The 18,892-nt window shown below is 49.6% G+C and overlaps 1 protein-coding gene across 6 annotated transcripts in view; it reads left to right on the top strand.

The window, feature by feature from the left end:
• The window catches only part of ACBD5 (acyl-CoA binding domain containing 5), an 803,722-nt gene that overhangs the window by 372,669 nt on the left and 412,161 nt on the right, over positions 1–18,892 (top strand). The gene's annotated exons all lie outside the window — the stretch shown is intronic.

Here is an 18,892-nt window from a genome sequence, read left to right as displayed (position 1 = left end):
AGCCGGTAACTGGCGTTGTACACAGGGATGTCATTTCACCAAAATGCCAGGGGTAGCAGAAGTGACATCACATGACCCTTGACCTCTGTGTCATGATGCCTACCTCCAAGGAGCCAGGTCCGACCTAGCAACCCCAGAGGCAGGCATCATTTTCCCCAGGGGAGTGCCAGCGGGCCCAAGCTGGGGCCCTTTGGACGCAGTCCTGGCGCCTTAGGCGCCAGGCCCATGTTGGACCCCTGTCCTGGCGCCTTAGGCGCCAGGCTCATAAAGCTAGACATGTGTTCAAGTGTTTTAATGTGCACTTACCTGATGCAGACCATGCTGCTACATCCAGGCCCTCTTGAGGCCTGAATGGAACTACTTTACCTGTGGGGCTACTTTCCACCCGGGTGTGGTCGGGGAAGGATACATACCTGATTGGTGGAAGTATACACACTTGGAACTTCTTCCGAAGCTATTTAAACCACACCCGATCAGCAACTCACGCTTCGCGTTGTTCTGCTCCTCGCAGCTGGACGCTCACCGTGTCAGCTCCTGCATCTGGACCTCAGCCACGCCTGTCAGTATCCTGGGTCACCTGCAAAGGGAGACAAAAGACCTTACCTGCTAAATCAGCACCACAGAGACATCACACCCACGAGCCTGAAAAGGAAGACATCATTTTTTAAAAGCATTTCGCTACGATCGCTGCAGCGCTGCTTTTCACTCGCCTATCCTGGACGCCTCCATCTTCAGCAGCGATCATCCGGATCCACAGCCACTTCCCAGAGCCTAGAGAGAAAAAGACAAGCACGAGGTGAGAGAAGGAAAGGAATAGGAAAAGCTCAGTTTCCTTCTAAGACTTACCTGTTGGGTCATTCCCATTTCATTTCGGGTCTTGCCGCTTCCAGGCATTTTCCGGACCCCGGCCACTATGGGGAAAAAAGACAAAGACATTGAATGAGCGAATGCAAAGACATTACCCGAGCGCTCATCCAGAACTCACCTGTCATTTACTGGAACTGCATGTTTCACTTCGGGTCGGCGCCATATCTCCGGCATTCCGAACCCTGGCCCCTAAGGGGAAAAAGACAAGCATTAGCGCTTGCTGCAACAAGACAATGAACATTATTATTAAGCTTGGACTTTTGAACTTGCAGCAGAACTTTTACAGCGCCTTACCTGAATAGTCAAGCTTACCTGAACTCCCATCAATCCTCAATCCAGTGAAGTAACTGGGTTTCAACGCGCCCCTGCATCAGAAGCAGGATGGAGAGCTCATCCTTCCTGACCCTAAGGTGAGACTTCACGGGGAATCGTGGAAGGGTATCGTGGAGGGTTGGAAGAGAGTGGGAGGCTTGAGCATAACTCAGTCAGTAGGTAATACTCCCTTTTCACGCACAGGGGAATATTCCTGCGAGCCAGAGAAGCTAGAGTAGAGGGACCCTTCCTGTCCATCTTCAGAGTCCTGCGCTTCACCATTGAAGAAGCATCAGCACTCGAAGCCTGACCTGCGCCTCCGTGGGAATCAGGTGAGCGTTACAGAACGCGAAGCCTACCCACAATTTCCCACCCGGGCGCTATGGAGACTTCCGAGACTGACCAGCTGGCCCAGCTTTTGGGGGAATTACGGGCAGAGGTGCACTCAGCCCGCCAGGAGACTAACGCTCTCAAAAGAGAACTGATGCTATCCAAGGAAAGAACAGACGACCTAGCCAAAAGGTTATTACAGGCCCATGCCGGGCACACTCCTTTACCTAATTCCGGAGACATTTCCACATCAATGGGTTTGAATAACCCGGTACAAATCAATCTACCTGGACACATGCCTTTGGCCCCGCCTGAACGTTTTGCGGGGGATCCCAAGAAATATGCCGTCTTTATGAACCAATGTCGTTTACACTTTCTATGCAGACCCGGAGCTTATAACGAACAGACCAAGGTGGCCTTTATACTATCTTACCTCAGTGGCAGTGCTGCCGATTGGTCTATTCCATTGGTAAATCAGGATGATCCCATTCTCCGGAATTTTCAGGGCTTCCAGGCCAGCATGCAAAGATTGTTCGCTCGACACTCTCAAGGACAGGCCCTTGATAACAAACTGCTATCCTTACGACAAGGTAATCAGGATCTTCTGCCCTACATTGCCACCTTTAACAGACTGGTTGTGGAAACTGGATGGCCAGAAAACAAAAGGATCACATTGTTTCATCGAGGCCTGCGCGGAGAGCTTAAGGATGTTCTAGCTCAGATAGTAAACCCACCCCAGGTCTGCGCAGACTACATAGACTTGGTGGTTCAACTTGATCACAGACTTCAAAACAGAAAAGCAGATCGGTTCAAGTACGAAACCCGAATACCGATCAAAACCCACGCTAACTCCAAGAGTACCGACGTATCCGAACCTATGCAAATCGGTGGTGTTAAAGGACCATTAACGCAGAAAGAACGAGAGAGAAGGCGGCAAATGCAACTTTGTCTGTATTGCGGGACTTCCGGTCACTTTCTTCGAAATTGTCCAGTTAAACCACCTAAGAAGGTGGTTGGAGCTACTGATAACGAATTATTGACACCTGACTCGGGAAACGGCCTAGCCCGACAAGCGTAGGGGTCCGCTTGCCGAGCTTGAAAACTAACTCTTTGACCTCGCATTTTGTCATGCCAATGGTGCTCGTGGACCCAAAACAGCCTCAGCAGTTGCATGCTATAAAAGCATACATCGACAGTAGAGCTATTGGAAATTACATGGACCGTGAATTGGCTTCCAGGATTAAGCTTCCTCTCCGCCCGAAAGTAACCCAAGATGTCATTACTACAGTAGATGGAACCGAAATAGCCTCAGGGCCTGTAACGCATTCCACTGTTGAAGTGACACTGGTGGGTCAGGACGGACATCGGGAAGCAATCGTGTTTGATGTGATCAAGGCCCCACAATTTCAAGTAATTTTTGGAATTCCTTGGTTAGAAACACATAATCCCAGAATTGACTGGTGAGCAAAGAAGATAAGTTTTCCTGATTGTGAACCAACTTGTTATCCAAGAAATCCAGCTATGGGTCTAGCCTCAGCAACTTCCACCCCTGTACAGTTACCGTCAGAATATCAAGAATTCCAAGATGTTTTTCAGAAAGAACAGGCTAACACGTTACCTCCCCATCGGTCTTATGATTGCCAAATTGATCTCGTACCCAATGCTCAACTACCTTGTAGTAGGATTTATGCTCTTACGGAACCTGAGAACCTGCATTTGCGTCAGTATTTAGATCAGTACCTAGCCAATGGTTTTATTCGCCCGTCCAAGTCACCTGTCTCTTCAGCTCTGTTCTTCGTGCCGAAAAAAGAGGGCGACCTTAGAACGTGTATAGACTATCGCGCCCTAAATCAAATAACGATTAAGAATCGTTATCCTCTGCCCTTGATCCCTGAGCTTATCGACCAGGTGAAAGACGCTTGTGTGTACACCAAGTTAGATCTCCGAGGAGCTTATCACCTGGTGCGTATAAAAGAAGGCGACGAATGGAAGACTGCATTCCGCACCAAGTTTGGGCTCTTCGAGTATCAGGTGATGCCCTTCGGTTTGTGCAATGCACCTGCCGCCTTTCAGTACTTTATGAATGATGTTCTTCGGGAATTTATCGATGTCTGTGTCATTGTTTACATTGACGACATCCTGGTGTACTCTTCTTCAGAATCTGATCACAGAAAACATGTTAGGGCAGTTCTTGAGAATTTGCGCCAGCACAGACTATTTGCAAAACTCGAAAAATGCGTTTTTCATACCACAGAAGTTGAGTTTCTCGGATTCATCCTGACACCTCAAGGAGTCCGAATGGACTCGCGAAAGGTGGACGCCATCCTCAAATGGCCTTCTCCTAGCTCGGTGAAGGGAGTTCAGAGCATGCTCGGCTTTGCCAATTTCTATCGAAGATTCATCCTGGAATTTTCCCGAACAGTCCAACCCATCACAGCTCTCCTAAAGAAAAACAAACGCTTCGAATGGACTCTTGAGGCCGAACAAGCCTTTCAGGACCTGAAAACCAAATTCACCTCTGCACCTGTATTGAAGCACCCGCACCCAGATCTCCCGTACATTGTGGAAACCGACGCATCCAGTTCGGCCATGGGAGCTGTCCTGTCGCAAAGAGACCCAAAAACTAACCAACTACACCCAGTGGCCTTTTGGTCCAGAAAATGTTCTCCTCCTGAAATCAACTACGCAATTACCGATAAAGAGTTACTGGCCATCAAATCTGCCTTCAAGGCTTGGCGTCACTACCTTCTCGGGGCAAGACACACCATCACCGTAATTACGGACCACAGAAACTTACAGTATTTAAAGACGGCCAAAGCTCAATCTTCACAACAACTCCGATGGGCTCTATTCTTTGCGGAATTTGATTTTGTAATTACCTATCGCCCTGGCTGCAAGAATGGAAAAGCGGACGCCTTATCCCGGATTGGCATGGGAGAACCTAATTCGAGCTTAGAACCTGTGCCCATCATACCTGAGCAAAGAATGTTAGGCTTAACTTCATTGCAAACTATTGAGGACATCCAAACGCAAGTAAAACAACTTCTAGACTCTTCAACCTTACTGCAATGGAGTCAAAAGGGTCCTCATTATACCGTTAAGGATGACTTACCCTACTTCCAGGAGCGGTTGTTTCTGCCAAGTAAAGAATTGCAAGAACTTGTTATTGCCCATCATCATGAATCTTTAATGGAAGGACACTCTGGTATCGCTAAAACAGAGGAAAAAAATCAAACGCCACTTCTGGTGGCCTTCTTGGAGAAAAGACATAAAGTCTTTTGTTCTGTCTTGCGGAATTTGTGCCCAAAACAAAGCTCAAAAGAAAAGGCCAGCCGGCCTACTTCAACCGTTGGATATTCCACCGGCACCATGGCACACTCTGTCAATGGACTTTATAACCGACCTGCCTCCTTGTGCTGGTTACAACACAATCCTTGTAATTGTGGACCTATTCTCCAAAATGGCCCACTTTATCCCTTTAAAAGGTTTGCCTTCAGCTTCCACCTTGGCCAAGGAATTCCTGGAGAATATAGTTCGCATACATGGTTTCCCTTCCGTATTAGTCTCGGATCGTGGAAGTCAATTTATCTCCCATTTTTGGAAGAAGTGTTGCCGATTAGCACAAATAGATGTGCGGTTATCCACCAGCCACCACCCCCAGACCGACGGACAAACCGAGAGAACCAATCAGACTCTCGAGCAATATCTTCGGTGCATGTTACACCAATCTGAGTTGAATTGGAAAGACATTCTTTGGATCGCAGAATATGCATACAACAACTCAGTGCATTCTGGAACCGGACAAACCCCTTTTTATACTTTGTATGGTCACCATCCTCGGACCTCTGACCTAGATCCACCTCTGACCCTGGAAATGCCCGCAGTAAATCATCTGCATTCCACAATAACCCGAGTCTTCAAAGAAGCTGCAAGTCATTTACAGCAAGCCAAAAAAAAGTATAAAGAAAACGCTGATTTGCACCGAAGTAATACTCCTCCTTACCAAGTAGGAGACCAGGTATGGCTAGCAACTAAACATTTACCCCTCAAGGGCCCGCAAACCTTCAATCCCAGATTCATAGGACCTTACCCCATCAAGGCTATAATCAACCCAGTGGCCTTTAAACTGGATCTACCGTCCAACATGCGTATTCATCCAGTTTTTCATGCATCACTTTTGAAGCCAGTACAACCAGGAACCCGATTGTCCAAGCCTCCAGATCCAGTTCAAATTGAAGGGGAATTAGAATTCGAAGTTAAAGACATTTTAGACTCCAAGGTGGTAAAGTCGAAACTCTTCTATCTTGTTGACTGGAAGGGATATGGACCTCAGGAGAGATCGTGGGAGCCTAGTAACCATGTCCACGCACCTCGATTAGTACAAAGGTTTCACCGGAGATTTCCGAACAAGCCAAAACCCCCGGAGGAAAGAACCTTGGGAGGGGCCTTGAGGGGGGGTACTGTCATGATGCCTACCTCCAAGGAGCCAGGTCCGACCCAGCAACCCCAGAGGCAGGCATCATTTTCCCCAGGGGAGTGCCAGCGGGCCCAAGCTGGGGCCCTTTGGACGCAGTCCTGGCGCCTTAGGCGCCAGGCTCATAAAGCTAGACATGTGTTCAAGTGTTTTAATGTGCACTTACCTGATGCAGACCATGCTGCTACATCCAGGCCCTCTTGAGGCCTGAATGGAACTACTTTACCTGTGGGGCTACTTTCCACCCTGGTGTGGTCGGGGAAGGATACATACCTGATTGGTGGAAGGATACACACTTGGAACTTCTTCCAAAGCTATTTAAACCACACCCGATCAGCAACTCACGATTCGCGTTGTTCTGCTCCTCGCAGCTGGACGCTCACCGTGTCAGCTCCTGCATCTGGACCTCAGCCACGCCTGTCAGTATCCTGGGTCACCTACAAAGGGAGACAAAAGACCTTACCTGCTAAATCAGCACCACGGACACATCACACCCACGATCCTGAAAAGGAAGACATCATTTTTTAAAAGCATTTCGCTACGATCGCTGCAGCGCTGCTTTTCACTCGCCTATCCTGGACGCCTCCATCTTCAGCAGCGATCATCCGGATCCACAGCCACTTCCCAGAGCCTAGAGAGAAAAAGACAAGAACGAGGTGAGAGAAGGAAAGGAATAGGAAAAGCTCAGTTTCCTTCTAAGACTTACCTGTTGGGTCATTCCCATTTCATTTCGGGTCTTGCCGCTTCCAGGCATTTTCCGGACCCCGGCCACTACGGGGAAAAAAGACAAAGACATTGAATGAGCGAATGCAAAGACATTACCCGAGCGCTCATCCAGAACTCACCTGTCATTTACTGGAACTGCACGTTTCACTTCGGGTCGGCGCCATATCTCCGGCATTCCGAACCCTGGCCCCTAAGGGGAAAAAGACAAGCATTAGCGCTTGCTGCAACAAGACAATGAACATTATTATTAAGCTTGGACTTTTGAACTTGCAGCAGAACTTTTACAGCGCCTTACCTGAATAGTCAAGCTTACCTGAACTCCCATCAATCCTCAATCCAGTGAAGTAACTGGGTTTCAACGCGCCCCTGCATCAGAAGCAGGATGGAGAGCTCATCCTTCCTGACCCTAAGGTGAGACTTCACGGGGAATCGTGGAAGGGTATCGTGGAGGGTTGGAAGAGAGTGGGAGGCTTGAGCATAACTCAGTCAGTAGGTAATACTCCCTTTTCACGCACAGGGGAATATTCCTGCGAGCCAGGGAAGCCAGAGTAGAGGGACCCTTCCTGTCCATCTTCAGAGTCCTGCGCTTCACCATTGAAGAAGCATCAGCACTCGAAGCCTGACCTGCGCCTCCGTGGGAATCAGGTGAGCGTTACACTCTGACATCACAGGAAGTGATGTCATTTGACACCACCCTGAACAGGCTCTGGCGTGGTTGACCTCTTTCCTCTCCAATCGACCCTCCCAGGTCCAACTGGGGTCTTTCCTCTGACATTATCCTCTCTACCTGTGGTGTCCCCCAGGGATCTAACCTCTCTCCCTGGCTGTTCAACCAGTATCTGGCACTTCTCGCCCACCGCATCGCTGCTCTCTGCCCCAACTTTCAGTGCTATGCGGATGATACCCAGCTCATCTTCAGGCTTCCCTCGGCCTCCTCTTCTCCTTCCCTCATCTCTGACTGTCGTTCTGCTATCCAGGAATGGTGTGCCGCCAACGACCTCTGCCTTAATGCCAGTAAGACTGAGATTCTACTCATTGGCACACCCACTCCCTCCTTCCCTGCAGCTCTCTGGCCGGTCTCTCTTCGCCCTCTTCCTGCTCCTACCTGCAAGGCAAAAAACCTTGGGGTCATCTTCGACTCCACACTCTCCTTCTCTCCTCACATTTCCGACGTCTCTAAGAAGTCACACTACCAGCTACACCTCCTCAGAGGTATCCTTCCTTTCCTTTCCTTCCCCCAGAAGCTCACTGTCTCCAGAGCCCTGGTTCTCTCAAAGCTGGACTACTGTAACAGCCTCTATCTAAATCTACCTGCCTCTACTCTCCGCCCTTTGCAACGCATCCAGAACAGGACTGCGAGACTTGTCCTTGGCCTCAAGCCCAGGGACCGTATCTCTCCAGGACTGAAAACGCTGCACTGGCTCCCAGTGACTGCGAGAATCGAAGTTCAAAACCCTCTGCATTGTCCACAAGGCCGTCTGGGGCCTTGGGCCAAAATACCTTCAACTCTCTCTTCCTAAATATCTTCCTTCTCGAGCTCTTCGCTCATCTGCCTCCAACTCCCTCAGGGTCAGCCGCTTCTCCAAACAACGAGTTGGGGGCAGATCTCTCTCCGCTGCAGAGGCCTCCCTCTGGAACAGCCTTCCTGCCTCCTTGAAACTTGAGGAGAACCATCTCCGGTTCCGGAAGCACCTCAAAACCTTCCTCTTTGCCTCCGCTTTCTCTCCCCCTCTCCTCAGCTAAAAAAAAAAACAAAAAAAAATTACTGAACCTACAACTGGGCCACTTACTGTTCTCGGTCCTTGGCCCAGCCACTCTTCCCTGCACTGCCTCCTGGGCAACCAACCCCTGCACTGCGGGACTGTCTGTATCCCTACAGCCCCCCTTACCAGCACTTGCCTGCACTTACCTCGCACTTGCCACCTGTTGTTTATCCTGTATGCTAATAACCCTGTACTGGACTTTCCCCTCTCTCTCTCCCCCTTCCACCTTTCCCTTCCCCTCTACCCTTGCACTTGCGCGATCTGAATGACACCTGGCCTAGTGGGGTCGTTGTCCGTGTCCCCTTGTTCCCCCCGCCCCTCTGCCTCGTCGCGCCTTGAAACACTTGTGTATAGGCGCGTTACAAATGCCATATCATATCATATATATCATATCATATATCATTCCTCTTTCGAACGTCATTTCGCTAGGGTGGATCCCCTTTCTCTGTTTGGAGTGTCTGGGACCGGATCACCGTTGGGACTCGTGTTTCTACTGCGACTCCTTTTCGGTCCGGGCACTTCAGCATTTTCTTTGTCGGTGGGAGGAAGTCTTCCAGCACGTTCCTCCTCCGCATTTTCAACTCTTCAACGACGGAAAGAGACGCCTGGTGAATTCCTTACTACTTAGGGCACCCCGGCCGGGGGATTCCTTCCCGGGGTCATCCAGGTCCGGGAGGGGCTTTAAGAGTTCTGCTACCACGGTTTCCCCTGAGGTGCCTCGCAGTCCTAATAGGCGTACCAGGGTTTTCTCCAAGGGTTCCTGCAAGGGGCCTGCTGACACCTTATTATGATCCGAGGTTCACCAATCAGGTGTGAATAGTCAGCCCAGTCCTTCTGAGGCGTTGGGTTCTGGAGTTCGCTACAAGGTCTCCTTGTCTGGAGCTTCCCATACAGACACCGGGGTGTGCCCTGAGGCCTCCGTTGAGGCTTTCTGTACCGTACCACGGTTCGAGGCCCCTCTTGGGGGAGCTGTTCCGACTGGACTCCGTTCTGAGGTTCCTCTTTCTGAGGCTAAGGTGTGTACCGGCAGAACTGAGAGACCTGTCAAGGTCTTGTCTGTGAGGTTGATTCCTCAACATTCCCGTGCTCGCGGTGATACCGGTTCTGTTGAGGGGGGCAAAAGGAGAGGTCTCTGACTGTAACTCCTCTGTTACTGGCTTTCCTGAGGTTCCTCTCTTGGAGGCTAATTCATGGGGCAGGATGTCCAGTAAACATCTGAGGCCCCATAGTACTGGCTCTGCCGAGGATCCTTGTGTCAAGGCTAAAGTTTCGATCAAGTCCCCTGACTAGTCTGTGGAGATGCCTGCCTCATCCACACATGTGACGCAGTTCTCCTCAGATGTTAACAAAATGGCAGGCCTTCCCGCGTGGTCTACGGTGGCCATTTTGGATTCTTCCCTTATGCCCACACTATCGATGGCGGGTGCTAGGAACCTTCTTTTTGGTGAACAACCATTTCCACGGGTCAGTGTGAACCCGTTCCGTCCTTCTTATGACTGGGGTGCTCAGATGCCACTACCGCATACGGTCTCACTTCCTGGCAGCCTCTTCGTCAGAGGATGCCTTTTTCGGGAAGTTTCAGAGACTTATGCACTCTGGCCCTATGAAGGAGTACTTTAAGGGCCTTTCTTGTAGCTCTGTCACCAGGGTTTCCCATGAGGTAGCCCAAGGGCCTAACAGGCGTACCGGAGATTCCTCTGAGGATTCTGACGGACCTGCCAGTACCGAACATTGTTCCGAGGTTCACCATCGCAGTGCTAAAGTTAAGCCCAGTTCGGCTGGGTGCTGGGAACCAGGGTTCACCCTGAGGTCTCAGTTTCTGGAGCTTCCCCCGCTGTAACCAGGTTGAAACCTGAGGTTCCTCTTGTAGAGGCTAAAGTCTGTACCAAGTCCCGACTCGAGGCCCCTTTTAAGGGAGCTTTGCGTACCAGGTTGAAACCTGAGGTTCCTCTTGTGGAGGCTAAAGTCTGTATCAACAGAACTGAGAGGCCTTCTCTGAGGTCTTGACGGCGAGGTATTGTCCTCAACTGTCCCCCGCTCAGCATCGTGGTGGTACCGGTTCTGTCGAGGGGGCAAAGAGGGGGCCACTGACCGCATTCCCTCTGGTACCGGCTTGTCCGAGGTTCCTCCGTTGGAGGCTAATTTTGAGACTGGTTCGAGGTTATTGACTAAACATCCTAGACCACCCTGTACCGGCTCTGCCGAGGATCCTTGTAAGGCTAAAGTGTTACTTAAGTCCCCTGACTCTCCTGAGGAGGCAATTGCCTCAGCTACGCATGTGACGCAGTTCGCTTCAGGTGGCGACAAAATGACGGCCCAGCCTGCGTGGCCTACGGCGGCCATTTTGGATACCTATGTTCGCAACATCTGGTGCTGGGAGCATTCCTTTCAGCAATAGCAACCCGTTCCACCCTTCTTCGACCGGCGTGCATGGGCTCTGCTGGCTCATACTGTCTCGCTCCCTCCTGCTTTTGCTCCACTGATCTATTTGGACCCTCCTGGTGGTGGACCCTCCTGGCAACCATCCTCCTTGTGTTCAGGGGGTAGGTCCCTTACGAGCCCTCGGCTGAGGATGAGGTTTTTTTTTGGGGGGGAAGTTTTGGGATGCTCATGCACTCTGACCCTATGAGGACGTATTTCAAGCGTCTTTTCACTCCTGATTCACCCCGGCCCTGGCTGCTTCGATTAGTTTTTCTTTTAAAACGTGAGGCGGTGAGTGTCGAGGTCCAGTCTTTTGTTCCCGCCTCGTTGAGATGAGCCTTAAGCGGATGAGGACGGCGATGAGCAGCCCCGCTCGGTGAGAGCATTCCATGAGGGGCTTGTGTAGCTCTGTTACCAGGGATTCCTCTGAGGTGCCTCAAGGGCCTAATAGGCGCACCGGAGTGTTCTCGGAGGGTCCCTCAGAGGCCCTGCCAAAACCAGACGTGGTTCTGAGGTTCAGCATTTGGGTGGGAAGGTTCAGCTCAGTTGGTCTTTGGCTCTGGATACCAGGGTTCGCCCTGAGGTCTCCTTTTCTGGAGCTTTCCACACTGATACCGGGGTACGCCCTGAGGTCTCTGTTTCTGGTGCTTGTCACATCGAGTCACGGCTCGAGGCCCCTCCAGAGGGAGCTATATGTCCCGGATTAAAACCCAAGGTTCCTCTAAATACCGGTCTGGCTAAGGACCCTTGTACACAGAGGTCAGGGTCCCAGACTCAGTCCTTCTGAGATCAAGGGGTTTCAGGGTCGCCTTTCACGCCAATCTGAAACTCCTGTTGGTAGCCCCGCCTTAAGCGGCAGCAGCAAGGTGGTTGGTTTTTCTCTCTGCCATCAGCTTACTCTACAGGGACAGGTAATCTCTCTGCCGACAAATCAGCAACGTTATATTATTTGTCGGTCACACTACACTTCGGTGGGAGGACGAATCTCGTCTCATCTGGAGGCGTGGCAAACCATCACCGAAGACTGGTGGGGTTTGTCCATTGTTTAGGGGGGTTTTCACTTGCCCTCTCCTCCTACCCGACCCTTCAAACCTCTCTTCTGACATATTGCGATGCCCTCCCTCAGAGCAAAGGTACAGAAACTTTTATACCTCAGAGCGGTGGAACCTGTTCCCCTCATGGAGCAAGGGAGGGGCTATTACTGCTGTCCTTTCACAGTCCTCAACCAGGCTGGCCTGCGCACTATCTTCGATCTTTCAGAGAGAAATTCAAGATGATCACGCCCTGCCAAATGAAGTCCTCTCTTCTGAAAGGGGATTGGCTTAGTGTGGTGGTCTTCCAGGATGCGTAAATGCACATTCTGACTTGGAGCCCGCATAGGAAATATCTGCGGTTCTCTGGTGCCCGCATATGAAATATCTGCGTTTCTCCGCGGGAGCAGAACACTTCAGATTTGGGTACTCGTTTTGGTCTCAACTCAGTGAGACGCACCGGAAACTCCTCTGAGGGGGCCCCCCAGCAGTCTCCCAATACCAGATCTTCTTCCAAGGTTCCCCATTTGGGGCTAAGGCTGACCCCACTTCCGCTGTGGCTTTGGATACCAGGGTTCGCCATGAGGCTTCTCCATCTGGAGCTAACTGTACTCAGTCTTTGCTCGAGGTGGCTATAAGACCATGGTTAAACCTGAGGTTGCCCTGCTTGGGGCTAAATCGGTCACCAACAGAATTGAGTTCCTCATCGAAGGTCCTGGCTGTAAGGTATATCCCATAAGCCTTGCCGCGTGCGCGTTCGTGGTGATAACAGTTCTGTTGAGGGGGTGAAAGAAGGCGGTCACGTACCACAGACCTTGAAGTACCGGCTCTGCCAAGGATCCTCCACTAGAGGCTAATTCTGGGGAAGCCCCTGACGTGTCGCGTAAACACCCTAGATCTGCCAGTACCGGCTCTGCCGAGGTTCCTTGTGTCAAGGCTAGGATGGCACGCAAGGCCCCTGACTCCCCTGGGGAGACTATTGCTCCACTTGCTCCTGTGATGCAGTTTACACCTGGTGTGTGATAATGGTGGCCCAACCTCCGCGGGATACGGCGGCCATTTTACATACCTGCCTTAAAGCGAGGTTTTACATTAACAAGCAGGGCAACACAGACTCTCCTCTCCTTGTGGATCTTGTCATACAAATCTGGGCTGGGCCATCCAGTATATTGTTTGGCTCCTCCAAGCTCCACACATCCCGGGTCAATTCAGTGTGACCGCAGATTAATTCAGTCGCCAGTCGGCATCGGTTACGAGTGTGAGTTGAACAGCACTATCATCTCCAACTTTTCCAGCAATGGGGCACGCCAGAGGTGGTCCTCTTTGCAGCTTGTTGGTCAACATGAAAGCTTATGCTTTCCTCTCATTGCCTCCTATCTATTGGTCGCTCTGTAAGCACATCAAACCGTTGCCAAAGCAGTTACGTGGGCTTTCCCACCAGCTTTTGGTAAGCATTACTGCTTAGACCTGGGCTCCAGAGCCGATGCTCAATTTGGCCAGGATGTTCTTAAAAACCTTTTTCAGTAAAGAGGTTCCATCCACGCGTATTTCCAGTGCTTGGTAATCTCCCAAAAGTATGGAGAAAAGGGGACGGGATGTAGGAGTATAACAAAGTTACTCACCGTAGTGACTATCCCACTCCTAGTTCATAGTCTCCTTTCCTCCATACTCCCGCCCGCCTGCCGTCCCCTCTAATAAGTATGCTCTATTATTACTTAAAGGTTTCAGACCTGGGGATAGAAAAGGACTGAAGGGCGATGCGCGGGGCGAGGCGCAGGAGGGCAGGGTTACGGCCACGTGCGGTACCCTGCGTTAAAAGATAAGGACGACACATTTTTCAATTTGATGCTTTTTTACAAAAGTGCTCCAGTCCTGTCCCACTGGACGCAATGTCCCAAAAGTATGGAGGAAAGGGGACTAGGAGTAAAATAGTCACTACGGTGAGTAACTTTGTTATTCTGTGCCGTTCAAAGTAGTTTACGAGGCTGTGAAAGAGTATGCAGCATGGCAGCTGGCAAAATTTTATCATCTAGTTGAATAAAAGCAGACTTTGGATTTCTGCCCAGGAATTAAACAGCTCTATGCCTTTTTGCACTTTTAACCTATGTGGCAAGAAATACAGCCGAAAAAATCATCACCATCCTCCTGATGAAAGGCAAACATTTTATAGCGGTAAGATTCCATGCTACTTCAGAAAATACTCCAAAGGGCTCATATGTAATCTTTTTAGACCAGGGTATAGGTCAGGCTACTGGTGGGCGCTCTGCAGTCAGCAACCAATATAGTGAGCTAAACAAATGTCGCACATACATCCATGCGGCACAGTAGTTTGATACTTCTGCACCTGTATCCATCTTTTTGTCTTTGCCGCCTTTTAAATTCTCTAAAGAAGTTACTTGGCAGCGTTAACGCTCTATGAATCAATGACACAATATACAGTGCTGAATCCTGCTATTCATTTCTGCATCTTCAGTGCCACACTGTTTTTAGGATTGCTCCATCACTGTATAGGACCACTCGTACTGATGTCCTGACCTGACCTTTCCCCCTAGCTGACTTCTTAGATACAGAACAAAGGGGGTCTGGGAATCTCTCTACCAGCACGAACACAGCCCAATGACTTGTTCTTGGGTGAATAACCCCTGGGAGAGACTCTACCAAGTCTTTAGCTCACTGTCCCTTTCACAGAGAAGAAATTTCCCTGCATATCAGCCTTTGTCCTGCCCAGGGGCAGTCCAGCGCCGAAATGCTAGGCAATTCTCCTCTGAACAAGAGTACCATCAGTAACCCCATACACGTGTTTCAGCCTTGTTGGGCATCATCAGTGAGGTGAAACTGTTGCCTCTCTAAGAACAGTGAGCAAGGGGTCCACGTCTGGATCGCCCTGTTAACTTAGGGTGAAACCCAAAGTTAATTTATTCAAAACAAAGGGGGTCTGGGAATCTCTCTACCAGCACGAACACAGCCCTATGACTTGTTCTTGGGTGAATAACCCCTGGGAGAGACTCTACCAAGTCTTTAGCTCACTGTCCCTTTCACAGAGAAGAAATTTCCCTGCATATCAGCCTTTGTCCTGCCCAGGGGCAGTCCAGCGCCGAAATGCTAGGCAATTCTCCTCTGAACAAGAGTACCATCAGTAACCCCATACACGTGTTTCAGCCTTGTTGGGCATCATCAGTGAGGTGAAACTGTTGCCTCTCTAAGAACAGTGAGCAAGGGGTCCACGTCTGGATCGCCCTGTTAACTTAGGGTGAAACCCAAAGTTAATTTATTCAAAACAAAGGGGGTCTGGGAATCTCTCTACCAGCACGAACACAGCCCAATGACTTGTTCTTGGGTGAATAACCCCTGGGAGAGACTCTACCAAGTCTTTAGCTCACTGTCCCTTTCACAGAGAAGAAATTTCCCTGCATATCAGCCTTTGTCCTGCCCAGGGGCAGTCCAGCGCCGAAATGCTAGGCAATTCTCCTCTGAACAAGAGTACCATCAGTAACCCCATACACGTGTTTCAGCCTTGTTGGGCATCATCAGTGAGGTGAAACTGTTGCCTCTCTAAGAACAGTGAGCAAGGGGTCCACGTCTGGATCGCCCTGTTAACTTAGGGTGAAACCCAAAGTTAATTTATTCAAAACAAAGGGGGTCTGGGAATCTCTCTACCAGCACGAACACAGCCCAATGACTTGTTCTTGGGTGAATAACCCCTGGGAGAGACTCTACCAAGTCTTTAGCTCACTGTCCCTTTCACAGAGAAGAAATTTCCCTGCATATCAGCCTTTGTCCTGCCCAGGGGCAGTCCAGCGCCGAAATGCTAGGCAATTCTCCTCTGAACAAGAGTGCCATCAGTAACCCCATACACGTGTTTCAGCCTTGTTGGGCATCATCAGTGAGGTGAAACTGTTGCCTCTCTAAGAACAGTGAGCAAGGGGTCCACGTCTGGATCGCCCTGTTAACTTAGGGTGAAACCCAAAGTTAATTTATTCAAAACAAAGGGGGTCTGGGAATCTCTCTACCAGCACGAACACAGCCCAATGACTTGTTCTTGGGTGAATAACCCCTGGGAGAGACTCTACCAAGTCTTTAGCTCACTGTCCCTTTCACAGAGAAGAAATTTCCCTGCATATCAGCCTTTGTCCTGCCCAGGGGCAGTCCAGCGCCGAAATGCTAGGCAATTCTCCTCTGAACAAGAGTACCATCAGTAACCCCATACACGTGTTTCAGCCTTGTTGGGCATCATCAGTGATACAGTCTACATGATTCACCAACACCCAGCAGAGAGTCAACCGTGCAGCCCTTCGTGAGTATGACTCCCAGCTGGCGCTCTGGTCTTTAGACACAGAGGAAGCCCCGAAGCAGAGCACCCGGACATTCAGTCACAGCATGCTGTCATTACCCAGTCACTTGAAAGAAGTATGTCTATCCCCTTAAAAGGAAAATAATTTCACATTTTGCTTTACACGTTTCTCTTACAGTCTGCGGTGGTGAAGAACATTCCTCACTAAAATTGGAGGGCTATAGGTATTTCAAGTCTATTTGATCGTATTCTCTTAGACAGTCAAAGTTGTATACCACTGATGTAAACAATTCACATGGACATTTTTGCATTATATTTGAGCCAGCTGTACGTCTGCAAAGAGTTTTTATTCAACGCAATATCTCGTTGAGAACTTCTTTGTGAGCTAAAATGAAATATTAAAGATGGATAAAGAAGGTTCTAGCAAACTGGAAGAAAAAGGGAGCATGTATCTTGAGGGGCGAGCGAACAGCCATGGTGATTGGGCTGTAGGGAAACCCCCATATGTTTTGCCTAGAAAGAATTTCCAGCAAGCCAAAGTCTACACAAATACAGATAAGAGCTTGAAGTGAATTTTCTCCAGAAATCACTGGTAACGGAAACAAGGCCCACCCGTTCGCATGAGCTCTGAGGCTCTGCGGGCTGCAACCGTCAGCAAAGTTTATGGTCAGTGAGCAGAGCACACTCCAGAAAAGGCCGGTCGCGGAAAGTGCCGAGGGGAGGCTCTGAGTGAGAGCTGCTGGGAGGATGTAGCCGATCCTCCTTGCACCTAGTGAAGCACAACGCCCTGGCAGCAGCTGCACGATTTATAAGTCTGTCACACATTTTAAAAGTGCTCTCACAATACTGCACAGCGCGGGCAAAGTGCAAAGTACTTTTATTTTTAAAAGTAGCCATTCTGGAATAGTTACTTTTTAAAATAAGAGCATAGAATGGTGTAACTTTAAAGAAAACAAGCATTGTAAAAGCCAACAGTTTTGGCCTTTGTGTCCCACCAGATAGGAAGATGCATGGTATATTTACCATTCAAAGATTGCCAGCATGTTTCCAGAGAGCTTCCTTAGAGACGGCAATCCAAGATGGCTGCCTCCATAGTAGGGCTTACTCAAAATCAAAGAGTTCTGAGATGGGTGGGATTAGCCATAGGGATTACATTGGCTAGGAGCAGGGAATGGGCGGGATTACAACTGTGTATACCTCCTCAAATGTCATCCCCATTGGAAAACCATTATAGACACTCATTCAAAGCCCATATTTGAAGCTCCTATATTAATGACAATAGTTTCGGCTTTTAAGGTAGTGCTTTCATCGCCACCCAATAGCCCAAACTAATGATGAATGGCAGGGGCCAAGTGGAAAAAAAGTAGTATTAATCCATTTAGTGCATTCTTTCCATCCATTCAAGAGTGCCAAATTCACGAGTGGTCAGATCTATGGGGAAAAACAAAAACCTCACAACTGTGAGAAATCTAAACGTGTCTCACCTGCTAGTCCCCGGGGATCTGTCATCCAGGTGGCCAGGACATAGCCATCGCTTTTGGATACAGTTCCTGGGGGTGGATCAGTGCGTGAGAATCACCTGGCTCAGGGGTCTTTGGGGAGTGGAAGTGGGACACCCATTGACGAGACGCGGTTTCCCCTTCCCTGTAACACTTTTACCCCATCATACCAGGTAGGATACTTAGGAATTCAACCCCCACCCCTTTTCCAACACAATCATTTTCTCACGGACAGCTCACTGTGAAATAAAACAGACCAACACCCGAGCCATATACCTGACCTGTCCCATTACAATAGTCAGGCAGTTACTGGTCATTACACACACACCTGACTTCCATCACACTTCCTCACATGGATGAAAGGTGGAGCAGCAAAGCACACTGAGCAAGGCAAAGCACATGAGGAAGCAGCAGTTCCAAGATGGCAGTTTAATACAAGGCGGAAGATGGCAAGACCGGAAAGGATTGCAAGGAGGAAAGTGCCCTTGACCTTTTCACCGAAAGACTGTGTCTTTCATGAGCCTTTGAGAATAGGAAATGTAAGACCTTGAATCAAAGATAAAGAATCCTGTGTTGTGTCTCAGAGGTAAACGGGGCTCTCCTGCATCGACAGTTGAGGCGGGGAGAATCGTTTGTCGCTGTGGTACTGTCCTTTGCTCCTACACCTAAGCAGCACCAGTGAAGTCAGCACAGCCACTGAGTTGGGAAGACTGATACCAGACCGGTCTGTGTGAAAACCAAGATTGCAAGCGGCAACAATGTCTAAAGAAAATTGAAGCGAACAGTGTATGAAGCGTATGTGGCAAGCAACGCAAATATATTTAAAACGGCAGATGAGTGATTGAACTTTGAAAGTTAAGATACAATACCATAGACAGAGTGGTCCGGCACCACGTGGGTGCTCATTCCAAAGTCTGTTAGGTATCCAATTTGTGACAAATCTTAAAAGAAAAGGAATTGTGAAATCTAATCAGCCAAACCCTGTGCACATTCGAAAGTTTTCAATACTTGAAGCAAATCGGTCTAAGCCCGGCCGAGGGAGACTAATTGTGTTAAAAGGCATCTGAGCCCGGCTGAGGGGGATCCGGGCTGAAGCGTGAGTCACCCGAGAAATAATATCCTACGAACATTTTGTCACAGGGATCAGAGCCCGGAAAAGGGGGCTCCAAGGTGATGAA

The sequence above is a fragment of the Ambystoma mexicanum genome, chromosome 2q (genome assembly GCF_040938575.1).
Source record: "Ambystoma mexicanum isolate Mex_15411 chromosome 2q, UKY_AmexF1_1, whole genome shotgun sequence".
NCBI classification, from domain to species: Eukaryota; Metazoa; Chordata; class Amphibia; order Caudata; family Ambystomatidae; genus Ambystoma; species Ambystoma mexicanum.
Note: the sequence above shows the minus strand (reverse complement) of the source record. Positions and strands in the feature narration are given on the sequence as shown.